A 26,956-nucleotide genomic window follows, 5' to 3' on the forward strand; every position below is an offset into this window, starting at 1 on the left:
AGCAAGAAGATAAAAACAAGTAGCTGAACGGGAACAAGCAGAAGTGGAGATATTTATGGAGACAAGGATATGAGCAGGAGAAAGGAAGTAGACTCGAATATAAAAGTGGTGTAGAGATGTAGCAAGTAGGAAGGAAGGGGTAGATGAGGAGGGTAAGTAGAGACTTAGAATGAAAAGAGAGTAAATAGGGAGAAGGGAGGTCAACGGAAAGCTTTAGAATAGTGATAGATAGATAGTGGGAGCGGTGACTGGAAATAGAGTGTAGGGGGAAGTGGAGTGGGAATTAGTAGGTTAGATATTAATGGAGGAAGAGAAAGGTTAGAAGATAGGTTGAATGGGAAAGGAGAAGGGAAGTAGGGAACGGAGATACGCAAGACTGAGAGAGTGGGAGAAAGTGGAGAATAGTGGAATAGTGGAAGATAGATGGTGAGAGTGGTGACTGGAAGTAGAAGGTAGGGGGAGGTGAGATAGGATTAGATAAGTAGGTTATCAAAGGAAGAGGTGGAAGGGTAACAGAGGGGCAGAGGCAAGTTGAGCAAGAGAGGAGCAGGGAACTAAGGAACGGGGAAATGAACAAGCAAGAGACACAGAAGAGATGGAAGGGATGGAGGGAAAGCTATAGAAAGAGAAAAGAGAAAAAGAGGGGAAGCTCATAATCACAGGGGGAGGAGGCTAAGACACCACAGATCTAGCTGGATACCCTAAGGCGGTGTTAAAAAAGCAAGGGACAGAGTCAGGTTCAGTTCATTTCATGTTGGGTTTTATTAATTCAAGCTCTGAAAGAGCGAGGCGGGAGAGGGAGGGAGAGACCTGCTTCAGTAATCCGTATGGGCCACACACTAAGGGGGAGGAAGGGAGATCTCCTGGACCTTAGTGAAGCCCTTTGGGACTGGTTTAGAGGGGTGAGTGATCTTCATCCTACGGTCCCCCTGGTCGATTGGAGAGGAGACCAGCCACCCAAAGGCGGTGATCTCGTCGTGGAGGCGGCGTTGCAGAGACGACGAGAACTCTATTGTTTTATGTCTTGTTTATTGTGTGTTGTGTCCCCCCAAGTGTTCCCTTCTGTTTGCTCCCCCTTGTGTTTTTCTATAGGTGGCGACGAGAGGTATCGCAGTACAAGGAGAAGAAGCGTCCGAGAACATGGCCCAAAGGTAGTTCGCAGATCCAGACACCGACAGCGAGACCATCTCACGCTCTTAAATGAGTAAGGAACTCAGGCTAGTATCACATAATACTAAAGGGTTTAACAGCCCAGCTAAGCGCAGAATAGCCTTCCGAGATTATAAGCGTAAGGGAGCAGAAATTCTGTTTCTGCAAGAAACACACTTCTCTCAAGACAACTACCCAAAATTTCTGGATAGGGATTTCCCAACACATTTTCTGTCCTCCGCAAAGGTGAAAAAGAAAGGGGTGGCCATACTAATACATAAACGGATACCGTTCGTACCCGATAAGACCTTCAAAGACAAAGAGGGAAGATTCCTTATAGTCAGAGGCGCAATCCAAGGGTTTCCAATCACCCTAGCAACAATCTATGCCCCTAACGAGACGGCCCCAGGTTTTTTTTCTACCTTCTTTGGGAAACTTAACAAGGTGGCCAGAGGCAACATTATTGTCGCTGGGGACCTGAATAGGGCGCTACGGACGGACCTTGACAGATGCTCCTCCACTAATACCACACACAGATCTGACATACTAACAATTAAAAAAGGGCTACGTGACTGCCAATTACTTGACATATGGAGGGAACAGCACCAGAGACTGAGAGAATACACCTTCTACTCACACCCACATGACTCATATAGTAGGATAGATTACTTCCTTGTATCCAATAGAATGGTCCCTGGGGTCTCTCACACCGAGATCCATGATATTTCATGGTCCGACCATGCATCCATAGAGCTGCGATGCACACTCATCCCACTAGACAGACCCAGAGCGAACTGGAAACTAAATGAACTCTTGTTGAAAATCCCAGCCCTACAATTGGAAATAGGGGAATGGATCACTCAATACTTCGAGGAGAATGAGGGGAGTGTGACTACCCATTCCACTCTGTGGGAGGCCCATAAGGCTACCCTCAGGGGGGTCATTATCAATCTGGCCGCTAAGAGGAAAAGAGAGAGGGAAAGTAACATTTTGAAACTAGAGGACCAGCTATCGGAGCTTTCCTCCTTACATCAGAAAAATAAAAATGCCCATACATTAACCAAAATAATAGCCACTAAAAATAGCCTTAATCTTCTCCTCTCCGCTCAGGCTGAGAAGGAATTGACCTGGTCCAAACGGAAATTCTATGAAAAAGCTAACAAGCTGGACACACTACTTGCCAATAAGCTAAAAAACAAGCTTCCAAATTACCACATTCACGCAATTCGAAACCAGGACGGGGACCTTACCTCCATCCCAGCGAACATAGCAGGGGAATTCAAAAGATATTACGAATTATTATACAACGAGATAAGGTCACCCACACCCCAAAAACAAAGGAAGAGTTACGGACCTTCCTAAAAGAGGCGCAATTACCCATTTTGAAGAGATGTGAAAGGGAGGCACTCCAGTCGGACTTCACGATGGAGGAACTCTCTGGGGTCATCAAAGCATTAAAACCAGCTAAAGCCCCAGGCCCAGATGGCTTCTCAAATTTATATTACAAGAAATATTTAAAAATTCTTGCCCCCCACATGTTGAAATTATTCAACGAAATTTTAGCAGGGGCCTCATTCCCAGCACAAATGCTCCAAGCCTCAATTTCGGTGATCCATAAACCCGGAAAGGACCCGGTAGACTGCAAGAGCTACCGGCCCATTTCACTGATTAACTCGGACCTTAAAATATACTCTAAACTCATAGCCAACAGGGTGGGTAGTGTCCTTCCCGGGTTGATACACACGGATCAAGTAGGGTTTATCGGAGGCAGACAAGTGGCAGATAACACCAGGAGAATTATAGATTTGATTGATCTGGCCCAAAAAGAAAAAATACAATCCATGGTGTTAAGTCTGGACGCCGAGAAAGCCTTTGATAGAATAGACTGGCCCTACCTTTCGGAAACATTGAGAGCATTTGGCTTTGAGGGACGCCTCCTGCAGGCCATCCTGGCGCTGTATAAAATTCCATCAGCAAGAGTGAGATATCAAGGCTTCCCCTCAGAACAGTTTGAAATCAAAAGCGGAACACATCAAGGATGCCCGCTGTCGCCACTACTGTTCGCCTTATGTATAGAGCCTTTGGCGGCACACATTAGACTTAACCCAGATATCTCTGGGATCCCATTGGGAGACCAAATGCACAAAGCCGCGCTTTATGCAGACGATGTCATTCTCACAATAACAAAACCTCTCACATCTCTCCCAAATATATTCAACATACTGGGCAAATTTAACCAAATTTCGGGATTTAAGATCAATCAGTCAAAATCAGAAGCCCTCAATATTAATTCACCAAAAGAAATCGAAAAACTGATTGACCTCAATTTTCAGTTTAAATGGCAACCCTCTGCGATCAAATATTTAGGGGTATATCTCACGAGAGAATACAAAACTTTATATAAAGCAAATTTCCCCAAGATCATAAAGACACTGGGGGAGGATCTCCGAACCTGGATGAAGGGGAATATCTCATGGATTGGGAGGATACATAGCGTGAAAATGAACCTCCTCCCAAAGATGCTATATCTTTTCCAGAGTCTCCCTATCCCATTGGTACAGGCGGACATCCTCTCCCTCCAGTCAAAAATTATGAAATTTATTTGGAATGGGAAAAACCTACGAATTAATAAAGGGATTTTAAAACGTCCCACACTACGCCGAGGGCTAGCGGTGCCTTGCTTGCAGGCCTACTATAAAGCAGCCCAATTAGGGCAGATTCCAATGGCACACAGACCCAAGCCTTCGGAGATGGGTCGAGTTGGAAAAGAGATGTTGTGCACCAATTGAAATCCGAAATTTAATCTGGCTACCCAGAGAAGGGGTACGCAAGATGAACAATCCGCTACAGACGATGGTCAATTCGTTAAAAGTCTGGGAGGCCACGAAGTTTAAATGTAACCTGACAACCAAGGCGTCAGTAATGACACCAATAATGGGCAACCCAGACTTCGCTCCGGGCCTGAATAGCAAAAATTTCTTCATTTGGACTCAGAAGGGATTCTCCCGTCTAAAAGATCTGGAGGGCAAAAGGACCATACAAACATTTGAACAAATTAAATCTTCTAAGAATATGCCAAATAGAGAATTTTTTAGGTACCTCCAGATCAGGGATTTCTACAACAAAACGCCAATAAGACCGGCACGAACAAATTTCGAGCAGCTGTGTTTCAGAGATACGGACACTAGGGGACTCACGTCTAAAATGTACAGGGAAGTGATCTGCCAGAAGTCGCCCATTGACAATAGACTGAGTTACATGAAGCAGTGGGAATATGACCTAGGAGAGACTTTAGAGGACGACGAATGGGACAGAATTATTCAGGCGGCGGCAAAAAGCTCAATCTGCACCACAATAAAGGAGAACGCATATAAAGTCCTCATGAGGTGGTATTATACTCCGACGCGCTTAGCGAAATTTGTAACAGGCTACTCTCCTCTCTGCCCTAAACATTGTAGGGAGGCAGCAGATCTCCGACATATGCTGTGGTCTTGCACTAAAGTGGCCCCTATTTGGGAAAAAATCAGAGATTGGATTCAGCGGATTCTCGATTTGGAGATCCCCCTGGACCCGTGGCTGTTCCTTTTGGGCAGGGTCTGTCAAATGCGTCGCACAAATTAATCGCGCACTTTGCTACCGCCACGAGATGTGAGATTGCAGCACTATGGAAACAGCAGGAGCTACCAACTATCCCTAAAATCAGAAACAGAATTTGGCATGTTTGCCGGATGGAACAATTAACGAGTTTAGTTAATGACTCCGGCACAAATTTTCTAAAAGTTTGGGATCCATGGTTGACCCAGGAAGAAACCCCTGGAGTGGACGCCGCCTCAATCTTGCATTAATGAAACCAAATACGCTCTCCTTTATGGTCAGATTCGACAATACGACATAGTGAAGCACAGCTTTCAGACTGCCCGGGAGCCATAGTTATGAGGGGAATAATAATCCGATGGGTAATAGAGCCCTTGCAAAACCAGTCGAAGTCAGAACTCGTTACGTAGGCCGAGAAATCTCGAACAAGACAAAACTTCTCACCCTCTCCAGAGCCTGGAAACACACTACCCCCCTCCCCCCATACCCTCTCCCCCCCGCCCACCCTCTATCCCTGTCTCCCTGTCAAGTCTGTCCGGTTTTGTTTGTCCTGTGTCAAGTAGTCACGTCTAATTGTTGTCACTACATGTAGTTTGACAAAAATGGAAATGTAACAACGGGCTGTGGAATACTGGTTGTAATTGTACTTTCCAATAAAAATTGAAAGTTGAAAAAAAAAATACAATCTAATGGCCCCTAACCCCTTAATCACCTTAGTGGTTAATAATCACTATAGTAATTAAGGGGTTAACCCACCATCCCCCGCTACCCATCCTGGAGGCCTAACCACCCACCCCATGACCAATATACCCTCCCTGTACCCATTGATTGGCATAGTGGTACATCATACCCATATAATATTGGCATGATAAGCCACTATAGCTGTCAATGGTCACCCTAATAAAAAATACATGAATGCCCAAAATACACAATAATAAAACATACACAAGCACCTAAACACCACAATTCAATAAATAAATGCACTAGCCAACAAATTCAATTAATAAAAGCACTAACCAACAAAACAATGTAATAACTATATGTCTTAACCAACAAAGCAATTAATTACTAAAACCACTAGCAAACACATCAAATCAAACAAGGAGCAAACAACATAATTAATTAATTAATTAATTAATTAAAAATGCTAATCAATTGAAAAAAAACATACAAACAAGCCATCCAAATTACAAACTATTTAATCCGAGAAGCGTCTCTCTCTGAACATCTCTCTGCACCAGAAAGGAATTGCTGGGTAAGGCCTTTTCAGATAGGCGATCTTCATGCCGCTGGCTACTCGCCCGTTTTGTGAATTTTGCAATCACAGGTAATCGACGCTTTCTGAATACCGTGAAAGCAACGCTCACAAAAACAACGATTTAAATGGCCGGCGTTTTTTTAATGGACTCTTGATGCATATGTCCCTAAATCTTTTTGGGTATTTAAAACATAAAAAAAATAATATTACATGATTGTAAACTATTGTGCAAGCTACAAGTATGGTATAGATGTAGGTCAAATAACTCTAACATTGTTTCAAAATGCCGCTGTTTCTACTCACATTTGCAACTTTTCCAGAGATGAAAAAAATTGCTTTTGTTCCCATGATTCTGGGGAAGATTACATGGGTTACATCTTCATAAAGAGAAACAATCTTATATTTATGTTCAGCATTATATAATAATGGCAACATTCTCACATGGCCTCCAGTAACGCACCAAAAATATAATGAGAGTTTAGAGCAATATTAGATCAGCTTACAGGAATTGTAACATTCTTTTATTAAGCTTTTAGTAAAATAAATTTAGAAGATGAAAATTAGAATAGCATATTGCATGAGTCATGATTTCAGTATTTTTTTTAGAACTCATTTCACATGCAGGTTCCTTATCAAGTATTTGACAAGTAAATGATGTCTGCCAGTGTATACACATGCCCAAAATGGGGAAGAATAGAGTAAACAATCAGTTAGCTATGCAGTACCACTTACCAACAAATGCTGTATACAATAGAAATTGTAATAAATTGAAAGAACTAAACAATACAGTATAACACCTGCAATTACAGTATCAAATATCATACATAAACAAAACATTATGTTTTTGTTAAGGGTTTTTGCGGGGGCGGGGGGTGGTCGGTGATAGTTACATAGTTACATAGTCAAGGAGGTTGAAAAAAGACATGTGTCTGTCACGGGAGAACAGGTTATTTACACCTTTTTACCGGGATCATTCATTGAGCAAAACAAGATAGAGAAATAAATTGTAATTTATTTGGCATATACAGGCATACCCCGCATTAACGTACGCAGTGGGACCGGAGCATGTATGTAAAGCGAAAATGTACTTAAAGTGAAGCACTACATTTTTCCACTTATTGATGCATGTACTGTACTGCAAACGTCATACACGTGCATAACTGATGTAAATAAAGCATTTGTAACATGCTCTATAGTCTCCCCGCTTGCGCACAGCTTCGGTACAGGTAGGGAGCCGGTATTGCTGTTCAGGACGTGCTGAAAGGCGCATGCGTGAGCTGCCATTTGCCTATTGGGCGATATGTACTTACTCGCGAATGTACTTAAAGTGAGTGTCCTTAAAGTGGGGTATGCCTGTATTCGCTTACACACAGAGAAACACAAAATAAAGACGAAAAGACACACTTACTTTGGGATGGGGTTGAAAACTAGACTTTCCTGGGTGTAGAGAACTCTTTGGAAGAGTTTTGCCCTGACTGAGACTTAGCCCGGAATCTCCTGGAACCCAAATCAGCATAACATTCCATATGCCATTGTTACGTTCTCTTCTGAGAACTTGGTCCCTCCTGACCGCGAGTCAGCCCAAATCTCCTGGAACTCAAATCGGCATAAAATCCTAGCCGCGTCCTCTACATTTATTTCTAAAAACTTGGGTGGAAAAGTTGGGACTTAGTCTCTGGCGGGCAGTCTTTTCAGGCTTGAAATCAAAACTGGTTACTTTGCTATTACAAACAAAGCATATTTGAAAAGCCCGCCCGCGCTCTTTCAGCTCAGACTCAAGGGGAACACACAATCTGATTAGCTCATAGCTTCTTAAAGTATTGTCTGCTTCATTCATAAAATAGGAGCAAACCGGACAGCCAATCAGCACGTGGGAACTTTCTTTTTTTTTTTATAACTTAAATTTTATTGAATCAAGACAGCATAAAATACATTACAGAATACTTTTGTCTTGTATGCAAACAATATTTTAACAATTATATAAGTAACAACGAGGTCCTGCTGTGCTTCGGGACCCGGTCTTCCGGGTACTTTGGTGTGGACTATATAGTCCAAGCCGACTCTACTTAAATGGACAAACAGACACATATAACTCAACTTAAAAGGGGAGACAATACATACTCACAGAAAAAAAAAAAAGAAAGAAGGTTGAGGCGGGATGGGGAGGGGAAAGGGGTAGGTTGGGGGTGAGGTAGGGGGAGTGCGTTGGTAGTAGGTGCGACACGTGGCTCCGTGCTAAGCATCGCAGATGTTTGCAAGCTGAGTCGTCTCTCTTATTACTTATGTTATAATGTTGCTATAAGGGCTCCTGGGTGAATAGAATACTTCCTGTAAGCCCCTCCCAAGGAGAACGCACCTACTGTTATCAGAGCCATATTGAGGACCTCTCAATCCCCGGGATATCTGTCTGTGCCAGCCAAGGCGTCCAGACTTTTAGAAAATTGTCACCAGTATCGTTAACTAAACCCGTTAATTTTTCCATCTGGCAAATGAACCAAATTCGATTCCGAATCTTTGGGATGGTTGGAATATCAGATTGTTTCCATAATGCTGCGATCTCGCACCGCGTTGCAATTGCGAAATGGGCAATTAGTTTGTTATTTGTTTTGGAAAGGCCCGTCAATGGCCTGTTCAGTAGGAACAACCACGGGTCTGGGGGAATGGTGAGATCGAACAGTCTCTGTATCCAATGTCTAATCGCCTCCCACAGTGGAGAGATCCGTGGACAAGACCACAGCATATGTAACAGGTCGGCTGTTCCTCCGCACTGGCGGGGGCACAGGGGAGAGGAACCCGGCACAAACCTTGATAATTTCAGTGGGGTGAGGTACCATCGCATTAGGACTTTATATGCGTTCTCCTTGAGCGTGGTGCATATGGAGCTCTTCGCTGTGGCCATATATATGGCGCTCCATTCTTCATCTTCTAAGTTTTCTCCCAGATCTGTTTCCCATTGAGAACGGAATGAGGGTATCTGCTGCTCATGTTCACCAGAACTGATCACTTCTCCGTATAGCTGAGATGTAAGTCCCTTCGTGTCGGTCTCAGCCAGACAGAGCTTTTCGAAAGATGTTAATAGGGGGTATGGGGCAAGTTTGTTATAAAATGCCCTGATCTGGAGGTATCTAAAGAATTCTGAGTGAGGGATCTCTTTTTCTTCCCTGATATGGTCGAATGTTTTGATTTTTCTGTCGTGACCCTCCAGATCTCTAATCCGATTGTAGCCCCTCTGTCTCCAGATTGAGATATTACTGACTGATAGACCTGGAGCGAAATCAGGGTTATTCCAAATGGGTGTTGCCATAGAATGTTTTGTCGTAAGGGAATGCCGAAATTTCGTAGACTCCCAAATTGACACTGAGTTGGTCATCGAGGAGAGCGGCATGGCGGTAAATTTTCGCGCCGTTTTAGGTAACCAAATTAAGCTGCTCAGTTCCAGAGGTGCACATGCAGCATTTTCTAATTCCACCCATCTCTTTAACTTTGGGTTAGAATGCCATTGTACAATCTGACTTAATTGTGCCGCCTTGTAATATGATACCAGGCAGGGTACAGCTAGGCCGCCCACCGCCACAGATCTTTTCATATTTAATTTACTTACTCTCGGTTTTTTACCTCCCCAGATGAATTTGGATATTTCAGATTGAAGTGAGTGCAAGTCTCTCCAACTGAGTGGCACTGGGAGAGTTTGGAAGAGGTATAATAAACGGGGGAGTAAATTCATTTTGACACTATGGATACGTCCAATCCAGGATATCCTTTTGGATGTCCACTTCCGTAAATCAGATTTTAAGGTCCGAATCAGGTTGGGGTAATTTGCATTGTACACGTCTTTTACAGTTTTGGTGATGTGGACACCCAGGTATTTTATGTGGTTTTGTTGCCAATTAAATTTGAAATTTAATTTTAGTAATTTCTCCATGTGTCTAGGGAGGTTGATGTTGAGGGCTTCCGATTTGGATTGATTGATTTTGAAGCCGGAGACCTTAGAAAATCGATCTAGTAGGTCGAAGAGGTTTGGTAGGGATGTAAGGGGTTTTGTGATAATCAAGAGGATGTCATCCGCATACAGGGCCGCTTTATGGGTCTGGGAGTATGCGTTTAACCCTGAGATGTCTGGGTTTCCTCTGATTTGTGCCGCCAGTGGTTCGATACATAGGGCAAATAAAAGCGGGGATAATGGGCAGCCCTGTCTCGTGCCACTCTTTATTTGGAATGGCAGAGAGGGGTAGCCTTGGTGTATGACCCTGGCGGTGGGGCCAGAGTACAGCGATAGAATCGCCTCACTCACCCGATCTCCAAAGCCAAATGTCGCAAGCGTCTCTTTTAAATATGGCCAGTCTATCCTATCGAAAGCTTTTTCTGCATCCAGACTTAACAACATACTTTGAGTTGCCTTACTATTTGCCAAATCCAACAGATCAATAAATCGTCGTGTATTATCCGCTGCTTGCCGGCCCTTGATAAATCCGACTTGATCTGGGTGTATAAGTCTGGGTAGGATGAGACTAAGTTTATTGGCCAATAATTTAGCGTATAATTTAACATCAGTGTTAATTAATGATATAGGCCGGTAACTTTTGCAGTCTAGCGGGTCTTTCCCAGTTTTATGAATTAGTGATATTGACGCCTTTAACATCTCCTTGGGGATGGGGGCTCCCGCTAAAATAGCGTTAAACATGCGGAGCAACCTTGGGGCGAGCAGCTTTATAAATTTCTTATAGTAAAGCCCTGAGAATCCATCAGGCCCAGGGGCCTTTGATGGCTTCAGTTCTTTAATGGCCTGAGATAGTTCTTCCATAGTGAAGTCAGCATTTAAAGCTGCTCTATCAGTGTCCGTCAATCTCCCTAGTTCCGAGCTGGCTAAGAAATCTCTTAGGGCACCGCTCGTTGTAGAGTTATGTACCACTTTTTCACCGTTATACAGTGTTTCATAAAAGGAGCCGAATTCGTTTACAATTTTCTGAGGATTAGACGTGGGGGTACCAGATTTTAAGCGTATAGCTTGGATGTTATACTTAGCTTGCCTGTCCTTTAGCATGCGGGCTAGCATTGTATCCGGCCTGTTCGCTTTCTCGTAAAATTTTCTCTTTGACCAACTCAGTGAATTGTCAGCTCTGGAAGCTAGTAGCATGTTAAGTTCAATTTTGACATCTTTTACCTCCTGTAAGGTTTTGGGGTCTAAATTCTTTTTATGGTTAGAGGAGAAAGTCTGTAATTTATTTTGGAGATTAATAATTTTGGACTCTCTTTCTCTCTTTCGTCTGGCTGTGATATTTATTAACGTGCCGCGTAATGTTGCTTTATGGGCTTCCCATAGGACAAGCTGTGAGTCAACAGAGCCCGTATTGATATTGAAGAATTGGTCAATCTCGTTGCCAATAACATCACATATTTCGGGAATTTTTAAGATTGATTCATTAAGTTTCCAATTCGTCCCAGGTCTATCAGTTTGGATATTATTGCACCTTAGCTCTATTGGCGCATGGTCTGACCATGAAATATCATGGATCCCTGCTCGGGTAACCTTAGGAACCAGTTGACAGGACACAAAAAAGTAATCAATTCTGCTGTACGAGCCATGGGGGTGAGAGAAGAAAGTGTAATCCCTGTCTGCCGGATGTAATTCCCTCCATATATCTGATAACTGGTTGGTCTTGAGGCCCCGACGCAAAGATACACCCGCTCCCTTATTGTACTGACCTACAACCCCTGACCTATCCAGGTGCGGTTGCATGACTATGTTAAAGTCACCCGCGAGCACAATGCTCCCTTGGGCCACTGAGTTCAGGGTTCTGAAAAACTTATCGAAAAAGATCGTGCTCTTCTCGCTGGGAGCGTATAAGCAAGCCAACGTGATTCTCTGCCCCCTAATTGTTCCTACAACAATGATGTATCTACCATCCGTATCACGTTTAGTTAACTGCACCTCGAACGGAATGCTGTTCCGGAATAGTATAGCTACCCCCCGTTTTTTGACTGCTGCTGCTGATGTGAAAACCTGGGTGAAATCTTTGTCAAGATATTTAGGGGCACTTGATTTACTAAAGTGTGTCTCCTGTAGAAAAAGGATTTCAGCATGTTTCCTTTTATAGTCTGTAAAGGCCAACTTCCGTTTGGTTGGGTTGTTAAAGCCCTGTACGTTATGGGAAATAAGTATCAACGCCATTTATTAAAGTGTGTGTGTGATAGCTTCGTGAAATCTTTGGACTCACCCAAGAATCCATCCCTGGAGCATGTCCGGTCCGTAGTGCTGAGACGCATCTGTACCATCTGTTGTGTGTTTTGACGGTGTGGACGATGTTCCCCTGAGAGGTGAAGGGAGGGAGAGGTGGGAGGGTGAGAGGTGGGAGGGGGAGGGGGGGAAGGGAGGGTGGGAAGGCGGGGGATGGGGGACCACATGCAGGTAAAAACATTAGGGAGGAAACAAAAAATAACATGCATATATAACGTCAATATTGCAGAGACATCAAATAATAAAAAAACAAGAATCCACCTCGGGAGCCCCCGAGTGTGTCTCTTGCGCCCATGGGGTTGGTCTCCTGGTCCAGTCTTATAGAGGGATCTCTCCGTCTTGCTGGGACCCGACCTCCCTGGGACTTGTGTGCGATCCCTCTTTCTCAGGGATCGAAAGTGGAAATGCATGCACGCCAATACGGGGGATCCCGCCGGCGTGTTTTTCATAATCAGCTACTATATGTAACTCCGTTAAACTCTTCAACGATGGAAACTGGAACAGAAACTGCATTTCAATAAACACCTCCTAAACATAACGAAAAACTTTGCCCTGTGTCTAACCTTCTGTCACCCTCCCTGAACCACGTTACCAATTTGGAGCTCATCTACTTAGTTCCTTGGAGAATGTTAACTCATATACCTCCAGTCTGAGATGATCATGTCCATAGCAGCCCTTTTCTTCTGGGTAACTCTACCATGTATGAGGATATCTACACTGATGAACAGATGTACCCTGCCCTCCGTGAATCCGAGCCTAACATATCAAGTGATTAATCCTCGTCAGTCTGTCTATACCCTCCAAAGAGCCTATCCCCTCTTAGATTGTGAGTTGCATGTCTTCTAGTAGCCCTATGCAGAGATCCCTCTGTGTATGTGCCACAGACGTAGCGGAAATAACCTGTCTCCCTGCCCACTTATGCCTGCGCTATCTATATACCTCCAGAGGCTACGTTGTTCAGCATCTTAGCGGCTCCTGTACTCATCACTAAGGTATCTCAGGTCAGGAGTCTAGCTTCCCAGATAGCGCTTTATAGGGAGAGATAGGCTTTAGTCTCTCTAGACCGTGGTCGAGGGACTTAAGTACATTTTTATTTTATTTTTAAACCTTATATTATGAACCCTGTGGTGGGATTGGCTTGCTTTTTGTTTACCCAACCAGTCGCCCTTCTTCTTCCTCCCCCCCTTCTTCTTCTCCTTCCTCCCCTCACCTCCTCTTTCTTCCACCTCTTCTCCCTCCCCCCTCACTCCACCTCTTCCCCCTCCCCCCTCACTCCACCTCTTCCTTCTATCTCTCTCTCTTCCTCTCTCCCACCCCCCTTCTTCTCCTCCTCCTCCATCCCCCTCTCCTCCTTCCTCCCCCATCCCCCTCTTCACCTCTCCCCCCTCTCCTCCTTTTCCCCCTCCCCCCTCCTCCTCCCCCCCTCTCCTCCTCCCCCCCCCTCCCTCCCTTAGATCCTTTTTATTGTTTGGATATGTTTTATATGCGTGTATATGAATACTGTATGTGCATATGGGAGACCACAGTTCTGGGGCACAGGCACAGGCGGAGGCTGCTATGCACACTTCTCTGCAGCGTGCCTAGAGCTCCTCTATGCCTGTGTCCCCGTCAGCCTCCTCATTCTGTGTGGCAGCGCTCCTCGGCGGCCATCTTGGTGAGGGCAGCAAGCCCCTCCGTTTCCTCTCTCTTCTGCGCAGGCGCCGGGATCCCGTGTGTGGCAGCGCTCCTCGGCGGCCATCTTGGTAGGGGCAGTAAGCGCCCCTGCCTCCTCCCTCTTCTGCGCAGGTGCCGGAGGTTCCGTTCGTGGCATCACTCCTCGGCTGCCATCTTGGAGAAGGTAGCAGGTGCCTCCGCTTCCTCCCTCTACTGCGCAGGCGCCCGGGATCCAGCTCTCGCGGGAAAACGGTGCGGGGTGATGACGTCACTGGACAAGCCCGCGAAGATCAGTGAAGCTCCCGCGCGCCTCGGGGGAGGAGCAAGGGAAGAAGCAGGGGAAGATGGCTGCCGGCAAAAAATGTGAGTAGGACCTGCTGCGTTGTCGGGCGCTGATTCCCCTCTCCAGGGACTGGTGAGGGCTACGGAAGGGGTCCCAAACGGTCCCGAGGGCATGAGGGGCAGTGTTGGGGTTGGGCCATATCGTAAATTCTGGCGGTTGTGGCTAGTGGAGGGTCTTTCATGCAGGGCTCAGTGTATCTGTCGTGGGTTAGCTCCTGGCTGCGCGGGGGCGCCATCTTTAGCCGCCGCATGGCGAGGGGAGCTCTGAGTTGATCCCAGGACCCTCCTAAGGAATCCCTCAGTGTCTTCCATATTTTTGAGGATATGTGCCACTCCGTTTTTAAAGACCATGAGGGCACATGGGAACAGCCAGCGATATCTAATCTCTTGATCTCTTAGCGTTCTGGTGACTGGGGTCATTGCTCTCCTTTTTGCTAGTGTGGCAGGTGACAGATCCTGATACACTTGGAATTTTATTTTCTCAAACTCCACTACCTTCAGTTCCCTTGCTATTCGGCAAGTTTTTTCTTTGGTGCGGTAACAGTGGAATCTAAGCACCACATCCCTTGGGGGGTCTCCTTGCTGAGGTCGTCCCCTCAGCGCCCGGTGGCATCTGTCAAGAACTAGGTCTCTGGCAGCCATGTCTGGAAATATATGTTCCAGCCACCTCGAAGCAAATTCCTCTGGGTCAGTTATAGCTTCTGGGACCCCTCTCAGCCGAATGTTACAGCGCCGGTCGCGGTTCTCTGCGTCCTCAATTTTATCCTCTAGGGAAGTGACCTGTGCCTTTAAGGCGGATATTTGAGCCTGTGTTTCTGCTGTGGATGTAGCTGTCTCATCTGCCCTGAGTTCCAAAGCGGCCGTACGCTCCCCTATTGCGTCCACATCCTTCCGAAGTGCCCAAAGCTCAGACTTAAAGAATTGTTGCATATTGGTGCAAAACTCCTTCATGTCTTTACGTCTCATTATATCCATATCGTCTGGTTCTTCAGGTGCGGAGTCCAATTCTGGGTCTGCTGATGCTGTCTGCACTGGAGATTCAGGTACGTCAGCCCTGGCAGCCTCTTTGCTCTTAAAATAAGTAGACACCGGCTGTGTTTTTTTTCTTAAAGTCTTAGTTGATGCCATGTCTGTATATTTAGACACGTTCTGCAGATACTGGATTATGCAGATGCTGTGTTTTTGCTGGAGTTAGATCGATTTGAAACGCCGGAGGGGATGGAGCTCACACTCTAAGCTGCCATTCACCTCCTTGTCGTGCACGCCTCTCCGGGAACTTTCTTAAGCAGCCAATCAGAGCCAAGTCGGGTAGAAAAGCCAGATCAGCGGGGAATTTGAAATAGCCAGGAGACATATGCAAGCCTGCCACATCTTCCCCCAGCTATACCAATTCCACCCACTGGACTGGAGTCCCTAGGTCTGAAAGAACAAGTGGCATCCCGGAGGTCTGCCATTGATCTCCGGACCTAGTTCTCCGCCTTTCCCTGCTGATCAAATGCCATTCACACCTCTGGGCATCCTCTTGCTGCTTTGAACTATGATGTACAGCAGGCCTACCAGTGCATGTGGGTTTAGATGGGCTACCTGTTTTGACATCGTTTCCGAATGTAAAACACACTTAGGAATCTATGCACTAAGCAGTGACAAAATGCATTAGCCAGTTTTGCAATTAGCCATGTTTTTGTCGTGTTAAACTCGCTGTATGCTGTCAGGGCCGAATCCCTGGCGAATGAATGCGCCACCACCATTAAATATAATGGCGAGTAACCAGTGGCGAGACGGCTGCCTGGCGAGAAGCTGCCGAGAAGCCATCCCCTGCCGAGATGTGTTTGCAGCAGAGAGAGATCCGTTGCTCTCTCGGCACAAACATCGGCATATTAAAAATTATTTTATATACAATTTTATTCATAGTGTACATGTGCAGGGGGTCTCCGGAGCTGAACCGCATTGTTTACAGGTCCGGGGACCCCCTTCTTCAAGAGATACAGGCCCCTTTATGAGGTGCCGGTATCCCTCTGCATTTAAAGGTCCAGATCACGTGACCGCGGAATGTAAACAAAGCAGAGGGATACCGGCACCCCATAAAGGGGCCTGTATCTCGGGAAGCAGGGGGTCCCCGGACCTAAAACCAAAGCGGTTCAGCTCCGGAGACCCTCTGCACTTCTACACTATGAATAAAACACACATATCAATACAAAATCATTCCTTACCTTTGCGGCCATCTGCTATGGTAACGAAGCAGCATTAATATATTTTTAATAATACTGTACAGTGAGCAGGGGGTCCCCTGAGCTGAACCGCATTGCTTTGTGGACCAGGGACCCCCTGCTTCCCGAGTTACAGGCCCCGGTATGTGTGATCGGGTGGGCAGTGTCGCCGCCATGTTTATAGCATCCCATACGCTATGTGCCCGCAATAAAGATGGCGTCGACACTGTAACCGATGCCCCAAACTGGGGCCTGTAACTCGGGAAGCAGGGGGTCTATGAGCCACAAATCAATGAGGTTCAGCTCAGGGGACCCGCTGCTCCCGCACAATATTATTAAAATTCATTAATGCTGCTTCATTACCTTAGCGTATAGCCGCTACGGCAATGAAGGGGTTAACACATAATAGTATGTTTATTGGGGACAATTGCCCCCAATAAACATTGCAATACACAACATACAATACAGTAATGGGGAGGAGTGCAGATGAGAAATCGTGATATATGCAAAAGAAATAAAACATATATAGTGCAGACTGTAATCACTGCTAATGTACTTAATAATCTATAAGAATAGAACTCACAAAAATCGCAGTGTAATATCGCATGTCAGAGATCCTTCTCTCTCTGACTGGAGCCCTTTAGTCGAAATACCAGGGTAACCCTCAATAGATAGGTATAATATGGAAATAAAAATAAAAGAGACCACAATAGTGCATACTATTCGAACGGGATATAATGCAATGTCATCACAAGTATAATGAACTCACATTTTCCCAAATAAAATCGGATGGGGGAGAGAACCGCAGATATAACTGGAGGACAGGTGCAGGCAGCTTCACAGCATCTCACTCGCTCCTTGCTGTGTACTTACGCGTGCGTCACTGCCGTCGCGTCACTTCCTGCTACCGCGTCACAGCTGAGGGCGGAAGTTCCAACTGTGTCTGGTATCAGCTCCAAGCTTGCCAGTCCTTCCAATCTCAGGTTCTCTGCTGCAACTCTACGCGTTTCGCTAATTGCTTCGTCAGGAATTGCTGACGAAGCAATTAGCGAAACGCGTAGAGTATGCTTTTGCCGATGAAAAAAAAATGATGACGTCACTTAAAGGCAATGAAAGCATAGCCAATCAGAATGGCTTTGCTTCAATTGCCTTTAAGATGACGTCATTAAAACAAACATGGCTGGCCTCACATGGCTGCTACAGTATGCATAGATGTGTTATGAATGTATTTGATAATTAGATAGATGTAATTTTTGGGTTTGTATGCTGTACTTTAGGTAATGGTGAGGCTTGCTTTTGTATATTGTATTTTTTGGTGTCCTATTTTGTATGATGGTAACTTGTTCTCTTTAATGGTTGCTATAGTTAATTGTGTAATTGGTATTGATGCTATTTTAATTGTTTTGGGATGTAATTAATGTATGCAAATTGATTGATGTGACTTTCTTGGATTCATAGGATACTTATTTTGATGTTATGTTATTTTCTTTGGAATATTGTATTGTTAACATTGATTTTCAGCGTCTACATGTAGCTTAAATTTTATGCATCATGTATACAATGTAAATGCAATGTTTAGAGTGGAATTTGAGACTTTTGATGGCATTTGATGCTTTAGATTGGATGATTAAATTTGATTTGTTTAGGAAATAGAAGGTGCAATGTATTGGTGCATCACCATAGTTTGCTCATTATAGGAACATAAAGTCATTCTTTATTCCATGTAGTGAATCCAGACTCAGGACATTAGTAATAATGATATAACATCCCAAGAAACTAGGTGAGAAACTAGGGACCTGGTGGTACCCACGCGGGTTCCCCAAAATAGGTCTCTTAATAAGAGTATACTCAACCCTGGGACGCGTTTCGTCCGTAGGGGACTTTCTCAAGGACGAAACGCGTAGGTACGTTCCTGCCATTGCTGTTTTTACTGACCATTAAATAGTTCCTTTATAACGCATCCCTGTTTGGAGTTACCCTCATTTTTGTATGCTGCACAAGCTGGATATCGCTGCACATGCTGCTGTGCTCCTCTATTCTCTCTGCTGCTCTTGTTTAGGAAATAGCATTGTATTTCATTGTGGATGTTATGGAGAAGTGGTATTTTTATTTAAGCATGTTTTTGTTAACCCTGAGACATTTATTTGTATATTGGATCATCATGTGTGTGTGTGTGTATATATATATATATATAAAAAGGAAAGAAGAGGAGAGAGTGCACGCCCATAGCGTATAAAAGTATATTTAATGAAGGGGGAGGGGGGGAGGGAGGGGTAAAAAACGCACTTACAAGAAGTACAATAAAATCAAGCATATGTGATAATAATCACCACCATCCGGTCTAGCTGCAAGCTCTTGGGGCAGTCCCAGGCTCCGTTGGTGAAGGAGCAGTGTCTCAGCAAATTCCAGGACTGATGTAGGTCATCCGGTCAAATTGCAGACTTTGGGGGCATTCCCAGGCTCCGTTGGCAAACGAGCAGCGTTCCAGCAGTTTCCCAAGGCTGGTGTGCTGTAAATAGTCCCAGACAAAAGTTCTGTATGGGTAGTGCCTGCAGCACTAGCGCTAGGATCAATCCGCTCCTGCGCTGAATGTAGACTTGAATGTCAGTGCGTCTGACGTCACGACGCTCCCTGACGCGTTTCGTCAGTCTCGGCTAACTTTTTCAAAGGGATAACGTGAGGGGGGGAGGTCCGGTCTTATATACACACTCCAATGAAGGTAATTGTTGAAAAAACACCCCTACTCAGCTGCTATCATTTAACCGTGCTATCAACACTATAAAATACATAATTACATAAAATGCAGATATTAACCCTTAAAGAATTGGAGGAGATGATAAAATTAACCTATACATTCAATGTCTATCATATTACTAAATATACATATATACCCAACACACAGATAAACATATATTGGATATAAAATGGTTCTCAATAAACAATTATAAAACAACAATATAAAACAACAATATAAAACAACACTATTCTCTAGGGTTCAAACCAAACTTGAGAATACGAATCTTGTATGCGGATCAGACCCCATCAGTATTAACTATGGGATACATTGCAATACATCAACATAGTGCAATGATATTGCATATCTAGATCCCACCTACAGTATAGATAGAGGGATGATCACACATAGACCAGCTTGCAGTATAATACTTGGATATTGATGATAGAAAAAGAGATCATATGACATTATATGCATGCAACCACAATTAAATAATTATTAAACATTGCACCCTAATGAGTGCATAAATCAAATGTCAATTCTTATAATCCCATATGATTGGATTAATGACAAAATTATTTTAAATATAAATTTAAATATATATAAGGATGAAAAAAAATTTTTTTTTTAAAGGATGAAAAAAAATAAAAAATTTTAATATAAAAATTGAAATTAAAATTAAAAATATAATTTTTCATACAAATAAGACCCAAGCTCAAAAGGGAAATAAGGAACTGGAGTCTGTATGCCACAAACAAAGCTGGGGCCCGGAAGGTCTATCTACATATATGTGCTTTACTAGGATCAAATGAAAATATATGTGTTATATACTATATACTATATACCTATTTGTATCTATTCTATATGGTGACTACCAGGCCCTAGTTGGCCGTAATAAGTGAATATCTAAATAATATATATATGAGTGCTATTAAATATTGTGCTGTGTATATGTAAGGGTAAATCCCTTATACCATCTATTGGAACCAGTGTCCCTATTTTAAAGTATCTATTTTATAAATCAACATTAATATGCAATGAATGGATCATCCATCTGTCGGACGGAAGGGAGGAGGGTGGGGACTGGGAGGGGAAGGTACGGAGTGGGAAAGGGGGGGGGTGGGGGGGGGGAAAGGGGGGGGGAAGGGGTGGGGGGGGGAAAAGGGGGGAGAGGGGATGGTGGGGGATGGGAAGGGACGGGAAAGGAATGGGAATGGGAATAGGGGGACCTCTGGAGGAGATCCAAACAAGGGATGAATTGAGAAGCAGAGGAGGAGAACAGGAAGAGGCATCCGAGGAATAACTATACTAAAGTACTAACGTCTAAAGATTCGTTTAGTCCCCCAGGACTGAGAGTGCCCAATTGGTGAATCCAATAGGATTCCCGCCTGCAGAGCGTCTTGAACCGGTCGCCTCCCAGAACACAGGAAGAAATGGTCTCTATTCCCATAATTTGCATGGTCTTGGGATTTTGTTGATGGAATAATTTAAAGTGTCGAGGGACACTGTGATTATTAAGACCCTTAATAACATTTCTCCTATGTTCTAGGAAGCGAGTTCCCAGAGTCCTGGTGGTTCGTCCAACATATTTTAGACTACAACCGCACTGTATAAGATACACGACATAAGTGCTGAGACAGGTGAGACAGGTGATAGAGCTACTGATATCATACATGGTACCCCTCATCAAGTTTGTTGGCTCCGGATAGACATACTCTTGTTAATTTCATATTGTCTCATTGGGCATATATACTAAAAGCCCATTGGTCACTCTATTTAGGAAGAGATGGGTGTGATCATACATGGTATCTGGTTTTTGATTTTAGACTATTTTAGTCAATGTAGTTATAGTATTTATTATAGTGGGACATTGATAACAATATATCTTACAGTGATGCACACATCATTTCACATGTTTGTTGTTTAATTTATTGGTTTATATAAGGTAGCTGTGTGTGCTATGCGTCCTCATGCTGGAACGGGTCCCTCTGTATATATGATCAAGCAAACAACCAAATACATTCAAATATGCTTTAATGTGACAACATATCCCATCGGCCAGGTGCCTTGCATCATGTAGTTTAGGCACTTGTAATCACAGATCCTCATACAGGTCCTTGAGGTCGTGTTCATATAGGTGCCGTTATGCATATAGTGGGGTCAGCCCTTGAGGAATAAAGAGCCTGCGCTATATTACATTTTGCGCATTGAGTTGCCTGGGTATGTTCGCGCATGCGCGAACCGCCACTATATAGGCAATATGCACCATTCGGGACACCATAGTTAGGTTAACTGTGTACTACGCTGGGAAGCAATATGGCGATGCGTTTCAGCAGCACATTGCGTGTCACGACCTAGAGAGACAAGACGAGTCCGCGCATGCGCGATCGTGCCTATAGTCAGACCATTGAGGCCACCGTAGTTGAAAGGGAGGTTTTGGTAAATCCAAGATGGCGATGCGTTCCAGCAGATGCATGCGTGTCACAGCAGCGCGGTTTCGCGGGCAATATTGCTCCTGCACGGGTGAGTTTGATTTAATTTTGATTTGTTTGGGTATATAAGGTGGTGGATTAGCATTCACTTATTGCACGTCCCTGAGGAAGGTCACGTTGAGTGTACCGAAACGTTGGAGGTGGTGCCATGTTACATTCATTACATCTGCATTGGAACTACTAAGACTGTGTGCTGTCTCGTTTTTTCCGGACTCCAATCTGGTAAATTCTACTTTATATATATATATATATATATATATATATATATATATATATATATATATACAGGCATACCCCGCTTTAAGTACACTCACTTTAAGTACACTCGCGAGTAAGTACATATCGCCCAATAGGCAAACGGAAGCTCACGCATGCGCCTGTCATCACGTCCTGAACAGCAATACCTGTACCGAAGCTGTGCGCAAGCGGGGAGACTATAGAGCCTGTTACACATGCGTTATTTACATCAGTAATGCACGTATATGACGATTGCAGTGCAGTACATGCATCGATAAGTGGGGAAAAGGCAGTGCTTCACTTTAAGTACATTTTCGCTTTACATACATGCTCCGGTCCCATTGCGTATGTTAATGCGGGGTATGCCTGTATATAGTTACTTTTATTTTTTTTTATTTTTTTCATGATGAAGCCACTGTACAAAGGAATGTGTGAAGGGTGGGTATGTGGCCAGGATGGCTTAACCCCTTAATAACCTTTGCGGTTAGTACCCGATAAGGTGATTAAGGGATTCATTGATATGTGAATGTCATTGCAATGTATTGGCTATGTATTATTTTGGCAATGGACGACAAGGATGATGCTGGCGATGGGGCCTTCATATTGATGAGGTCAGTAGAATTTTCTTTATTTTACTATGCTAGTTAATGTTTTTAATAATGGCCAAATAATGTATTATCCCTATCTGGATAATAGTTATTTGGCACATTATTGTACTGTATGTGTTGGGGTGGGGGGAGGGGGTATTGGCCCCAAGGGTATGTGGTAGGCCACCCTTGTGGGTAGTGGGTGAGGGTGGTTGGGCCTCACGGGGTGGGGGGTAGTGTGGGAGGGTATGTAGTACTCCCGAGTGGTGGGTGAAGGTGGGTTAACCCCTTAATGACTGTAGCGGTTAATAACCGCTATGGTGATTAAGGGGTTAGGGGACATTACATTGGATGTTTTTATTCCTGTGTCTGTTTTGCAGAAGCGGATGGGGCATTAGCAGGATGAAGATGAGGATGGCCTTCATTGTGGCAGCCGGACATGGGTGAGTGCTATATGTATTTAATGTATTTATTGTTGTTTATGTATTTTAAATTGGAACATTCACTATTATCCATTTGTGGATAATAGTAATTGTGCCCATTACTATACTGTATGTTAGGGGGGTATAGGTGTTGTTGGGGTAATATATATATACTGTATATATATATATATATTTATTTAGTGTGGGGCTGTTGTGTGTGTTTTATTTTTATTTTTATTGTGGGTAGCGGGGCTGGGTGAAGTGGGTATTAGCCCCAATGGTGGTTTGTTTAGGGCTTTTGGGTGGGTAGCGGGAGGGTGTAACCCCTTCATGACCGTAGCGGTATTAACCGCTAGGGTCGTGAAGGAGTTAAACGCACCCGCAACACCCCCGCAAGCCCTAAACAACCACCAAGGGCCAAATACTCCCTTCACCCACCCCTGCTACCCACAATAAACCTGGCACGGTGGGTTAACCCCTTCATTGCCTTAGCGGTTAGCCGCTAAGGTAATGAAGTGGCCTTTAAATGCATTTTTCCTGCCTCGGATGCATGCCGGGGGGCTCCGGTGCTGGTATTAATGGTATCAGCTCAGGAGACCCCCGGCATCAATCCCAGCCAGGAAAAAGGCCAGAATTTTTTCTAAGTGCCGATCCGCAGCCTCTCACCATCAACTAGCCAACTTTTTTGGGCGTGGCTGATTCGGCATAAAAACGCCATTCTAGAGTGGCGAATAGCGGTGCAAAGCTACTCGCCACTACTAGAATACAGCTTGGCGGAAAATGTGTCTCTTTTAGGCGAAAAGTGCTTTCTCGCCACTGGGGGGAAAAAAAAAACGCCAACAAAACTGGCGTTTTTTTTTATTCTCGCCACTTTCTCGCCCCTTACTCAATAGGGGTAGGCATTTTTGGCGGGAAACGGTCGAGAAGTGCCTTTTCGCCGCTTACTGCATGATGCCCTAAAATACATTTTAATAAACACTGAGTCTCGGAAAACCCCTCCAGCTATGTGGGACTTTAGGTGAGGATCTTGGGGTTTGAAAACTAGGAGTCTGGGAGACACTGTATGGAACCAGTGCAAATCACCCGGTACCCGAAAATTGTGCGAGTAAGCCAGGGAGAATTATAGGGCTACTGGTAACTTTGTCCCCAGACCTCTTGCAATCAAACTGACTTGCTTTTCACCCCAAAACCCTACCTAAGACTTAGACTCCCACAGTTTGGAGTTTATAGGGTACAGGGAACAGAAAAGGGAAAAAAAAAATTCTCTTTATTTCTGCCTGCCTTATTTCCACACACACTTTCCCTGTGATTCAGTTTGGACCTGCAGAGCCCCCCAACTATATATACGGCTGGGCACCCACAAACCCTATACTGGTTGTGGGTCACCTGGGTGTACTGTTGTACCCCCCTTAACCTATGGATTCCCTCAGCTACAGAAATAAATATTTATCCCTGTGCCTCATTCTCCTTTCTGCGCTGTGTTGAAGCAGGGTACCCTAGGGGTGAGTTACGCTTACGTTTTCAAAGAGAAGTATTTCTGGGACAATTTGCCTACATGTATCCGATAATTAGGCTTGATTCCTGGGTACATTTATTTGGTAAATCTGGACCCAACCTCCTAGGCACATTCTGTCAATGGTTCATCAGCAAAAAAAACCTTGAAATTCATACACTAGCAATCCCTGCTTAATGGCATGCACGGAAAGGGAAAAACGCAAAAACATTTTTATTACATAAAGTACAATGTGATCATACAATGTTACTGGGTCCAAGAGCTAACTCTCTGGGACCCTTATACATGGAGAAGGGGTAACCAAACGGGCTTGACCTTTATTATATTTCCTGGCTAGACCCTCCCATCACACCATCACAACGTCTATCAAGTTCAAGCTATGCTAAATTTGGACAACAGATACTTTATCCTATATCTATACTTACTTATTGATCCAGAGGAAGGCAAACAAAAAACTCCAGTGACATATCATCCAATGATATCTCATAAGGGGTAAAATAAATTCCTTCCTGACTACATGAATTGGCAATCGGATTTCTCCCTGGATCAACATCCTTCCCATGTTAACTTATTTGATATATCCCTGTATACTTTTCATTTCTAAAAAGATGTCCAACTTTTTTTGAAAAAATCTATTGTATCTGCCATCACTGTCTCCATTGGTAATGATTCCCACATTGTAACTTCCCTCACTGTAAAGAACACTTTCCTTTGTTGCTGGTGAAATCTCCTTTCATTAAACCTTAAGGGATGCCCCAAGTCCTTTGTACTGTCCTTTTGGATATATAGTTCTTTTGAATGCTCCTTGTACTGTCCTCGAATATATCTGTATATAGTTATCATATCACCTCTTAGACACCTCTTTTCTAATGTAAATAAATCTAATTTAGCCAGCATCTTCTCATAAATTAGATTGTCCATCCCCTTTATTAATTTGGTGGCTCTTCTCTGCACTCTCTCTAGTTCCAGAATATCTTTTCTAATTAGTGGTGCCAAACATTGTACTCCATATTCAAGGTGTGGTCTTACTAATATGTTATAAAGGGGCATAATAATGTCTACTTCCCTCCCATCCATTCTTCTACTTAACTGAAGAATAAATATTGCATTGATTACAAAATCTCTGATATGAGTTTCAGAAGTTTTTACAAAATCACAAAGAAAAAACAACCGTTCAGTGTGGCACACTTAAAGATGTTGTCTACAACAAAAAAAGAGAAAAACTGTATATTAGTTCACATACTGTAAACAAGCACGGTGCTAAGATGAAAGCAGGCCCACCCAATCTGCAAAAGTAGTAGTAATAAAAAACAAAAATGCACACCTGTGAATACGTAGCATGGCTAATTTAAATGTATGAAATCGTTTCAGAGTTCATAGACTGATTATCCATCAAGTTCCTCAGCATCTAGCTGAGAAAGGGTCACATCTTTCACCTACTTGATGGATAACATTCTCCTATTTAATGGATGACCACGGAATGTATAGTACAGCTATAAACTCAAACTATATATATAAGGTTTTGCCCTTGAGTAAAAATGACCCACATCATTTGAACTCTTTTGCATACTGTATATCTCTGTTATGTCTTTATATCTAATGTTCTTGATTTTATACATTTTTGTTTGCAGTATTATTTCTCTTGATTCTGAAACTATGGAATGCACCTAAATATACATGATTTTCTGAGATGTGCATGAATGTGAATGATGTTCACACCACATACAGTACAGTAGGCCATCATTTAGTCCACGTTTTGAAAATATAACATCCAATACATTTACTTTATGAAAAAGGTGGTGATTCCACTGCTATTTTCTCATGTAAGTATATTAACTACATGTAAACTCAAAAATAAAGAATCCTGCTCAGCTATTTGGTGGTAGTAGGGGTGACCTCCAGAATACATTTATATCGCAAGTTATATTACAAGGAATATATATTTATATTTAGGAAACAAAAAAATCCCTAGAGATGTACTCATACTATAAATCAAATGATTTACCAACTCATGGTAATGTGAGAAAATTATATGAACTCAAAGGAGAAAATTAAAAGTACAAATATTTCAGCTACTCTACTGTACATGACAAAATTAAAATATAGGGCACACAGAGATGAGAAAATATATTAAATAACAGTAATAGTATAACTAATGGTATATGCATTAATATTCAATGAACTATGATGCCATATGACAAAGAACATAAGATACAGTGCCAACAATACATATCAAAAACAGTCAAAAACTTCAAATTAAGTCTTAATGTGCATTTATTAATATCAGAACAGGAGACAACATAATATTAAAGACTTTTATTATACCCAAAAGAAAATTACAACAGCAGGTATTAACAACAATCATTTCTGCAAACAAGCTATTTATCATTTAGAATGCCTTAGGTCTACAGCTAAGCACAACACTAAATTGCCTGAACAGTTACATACAAAACATCATCCCATCAATTATTCATATTGAGAAACTGATAAATGATCAGTCAACACATCAGATTGCTTTCTACTTGTGTGTTCT

The sequence above is a fragment of the Ascaphus truei genome, chromosome 4, assembly GCF_040206685.1.
Source record: "Ascaphus truei isolate aAscTru1 chromosome 4, aAscTru1.hap1, whole genome shotgun sequence".
Lineage (NCBI taxonomy): Eukaryota > Metazoa > Chordata > Amphibia > Anura > Ascaphidae > Ascaphus > Ascaphus truei.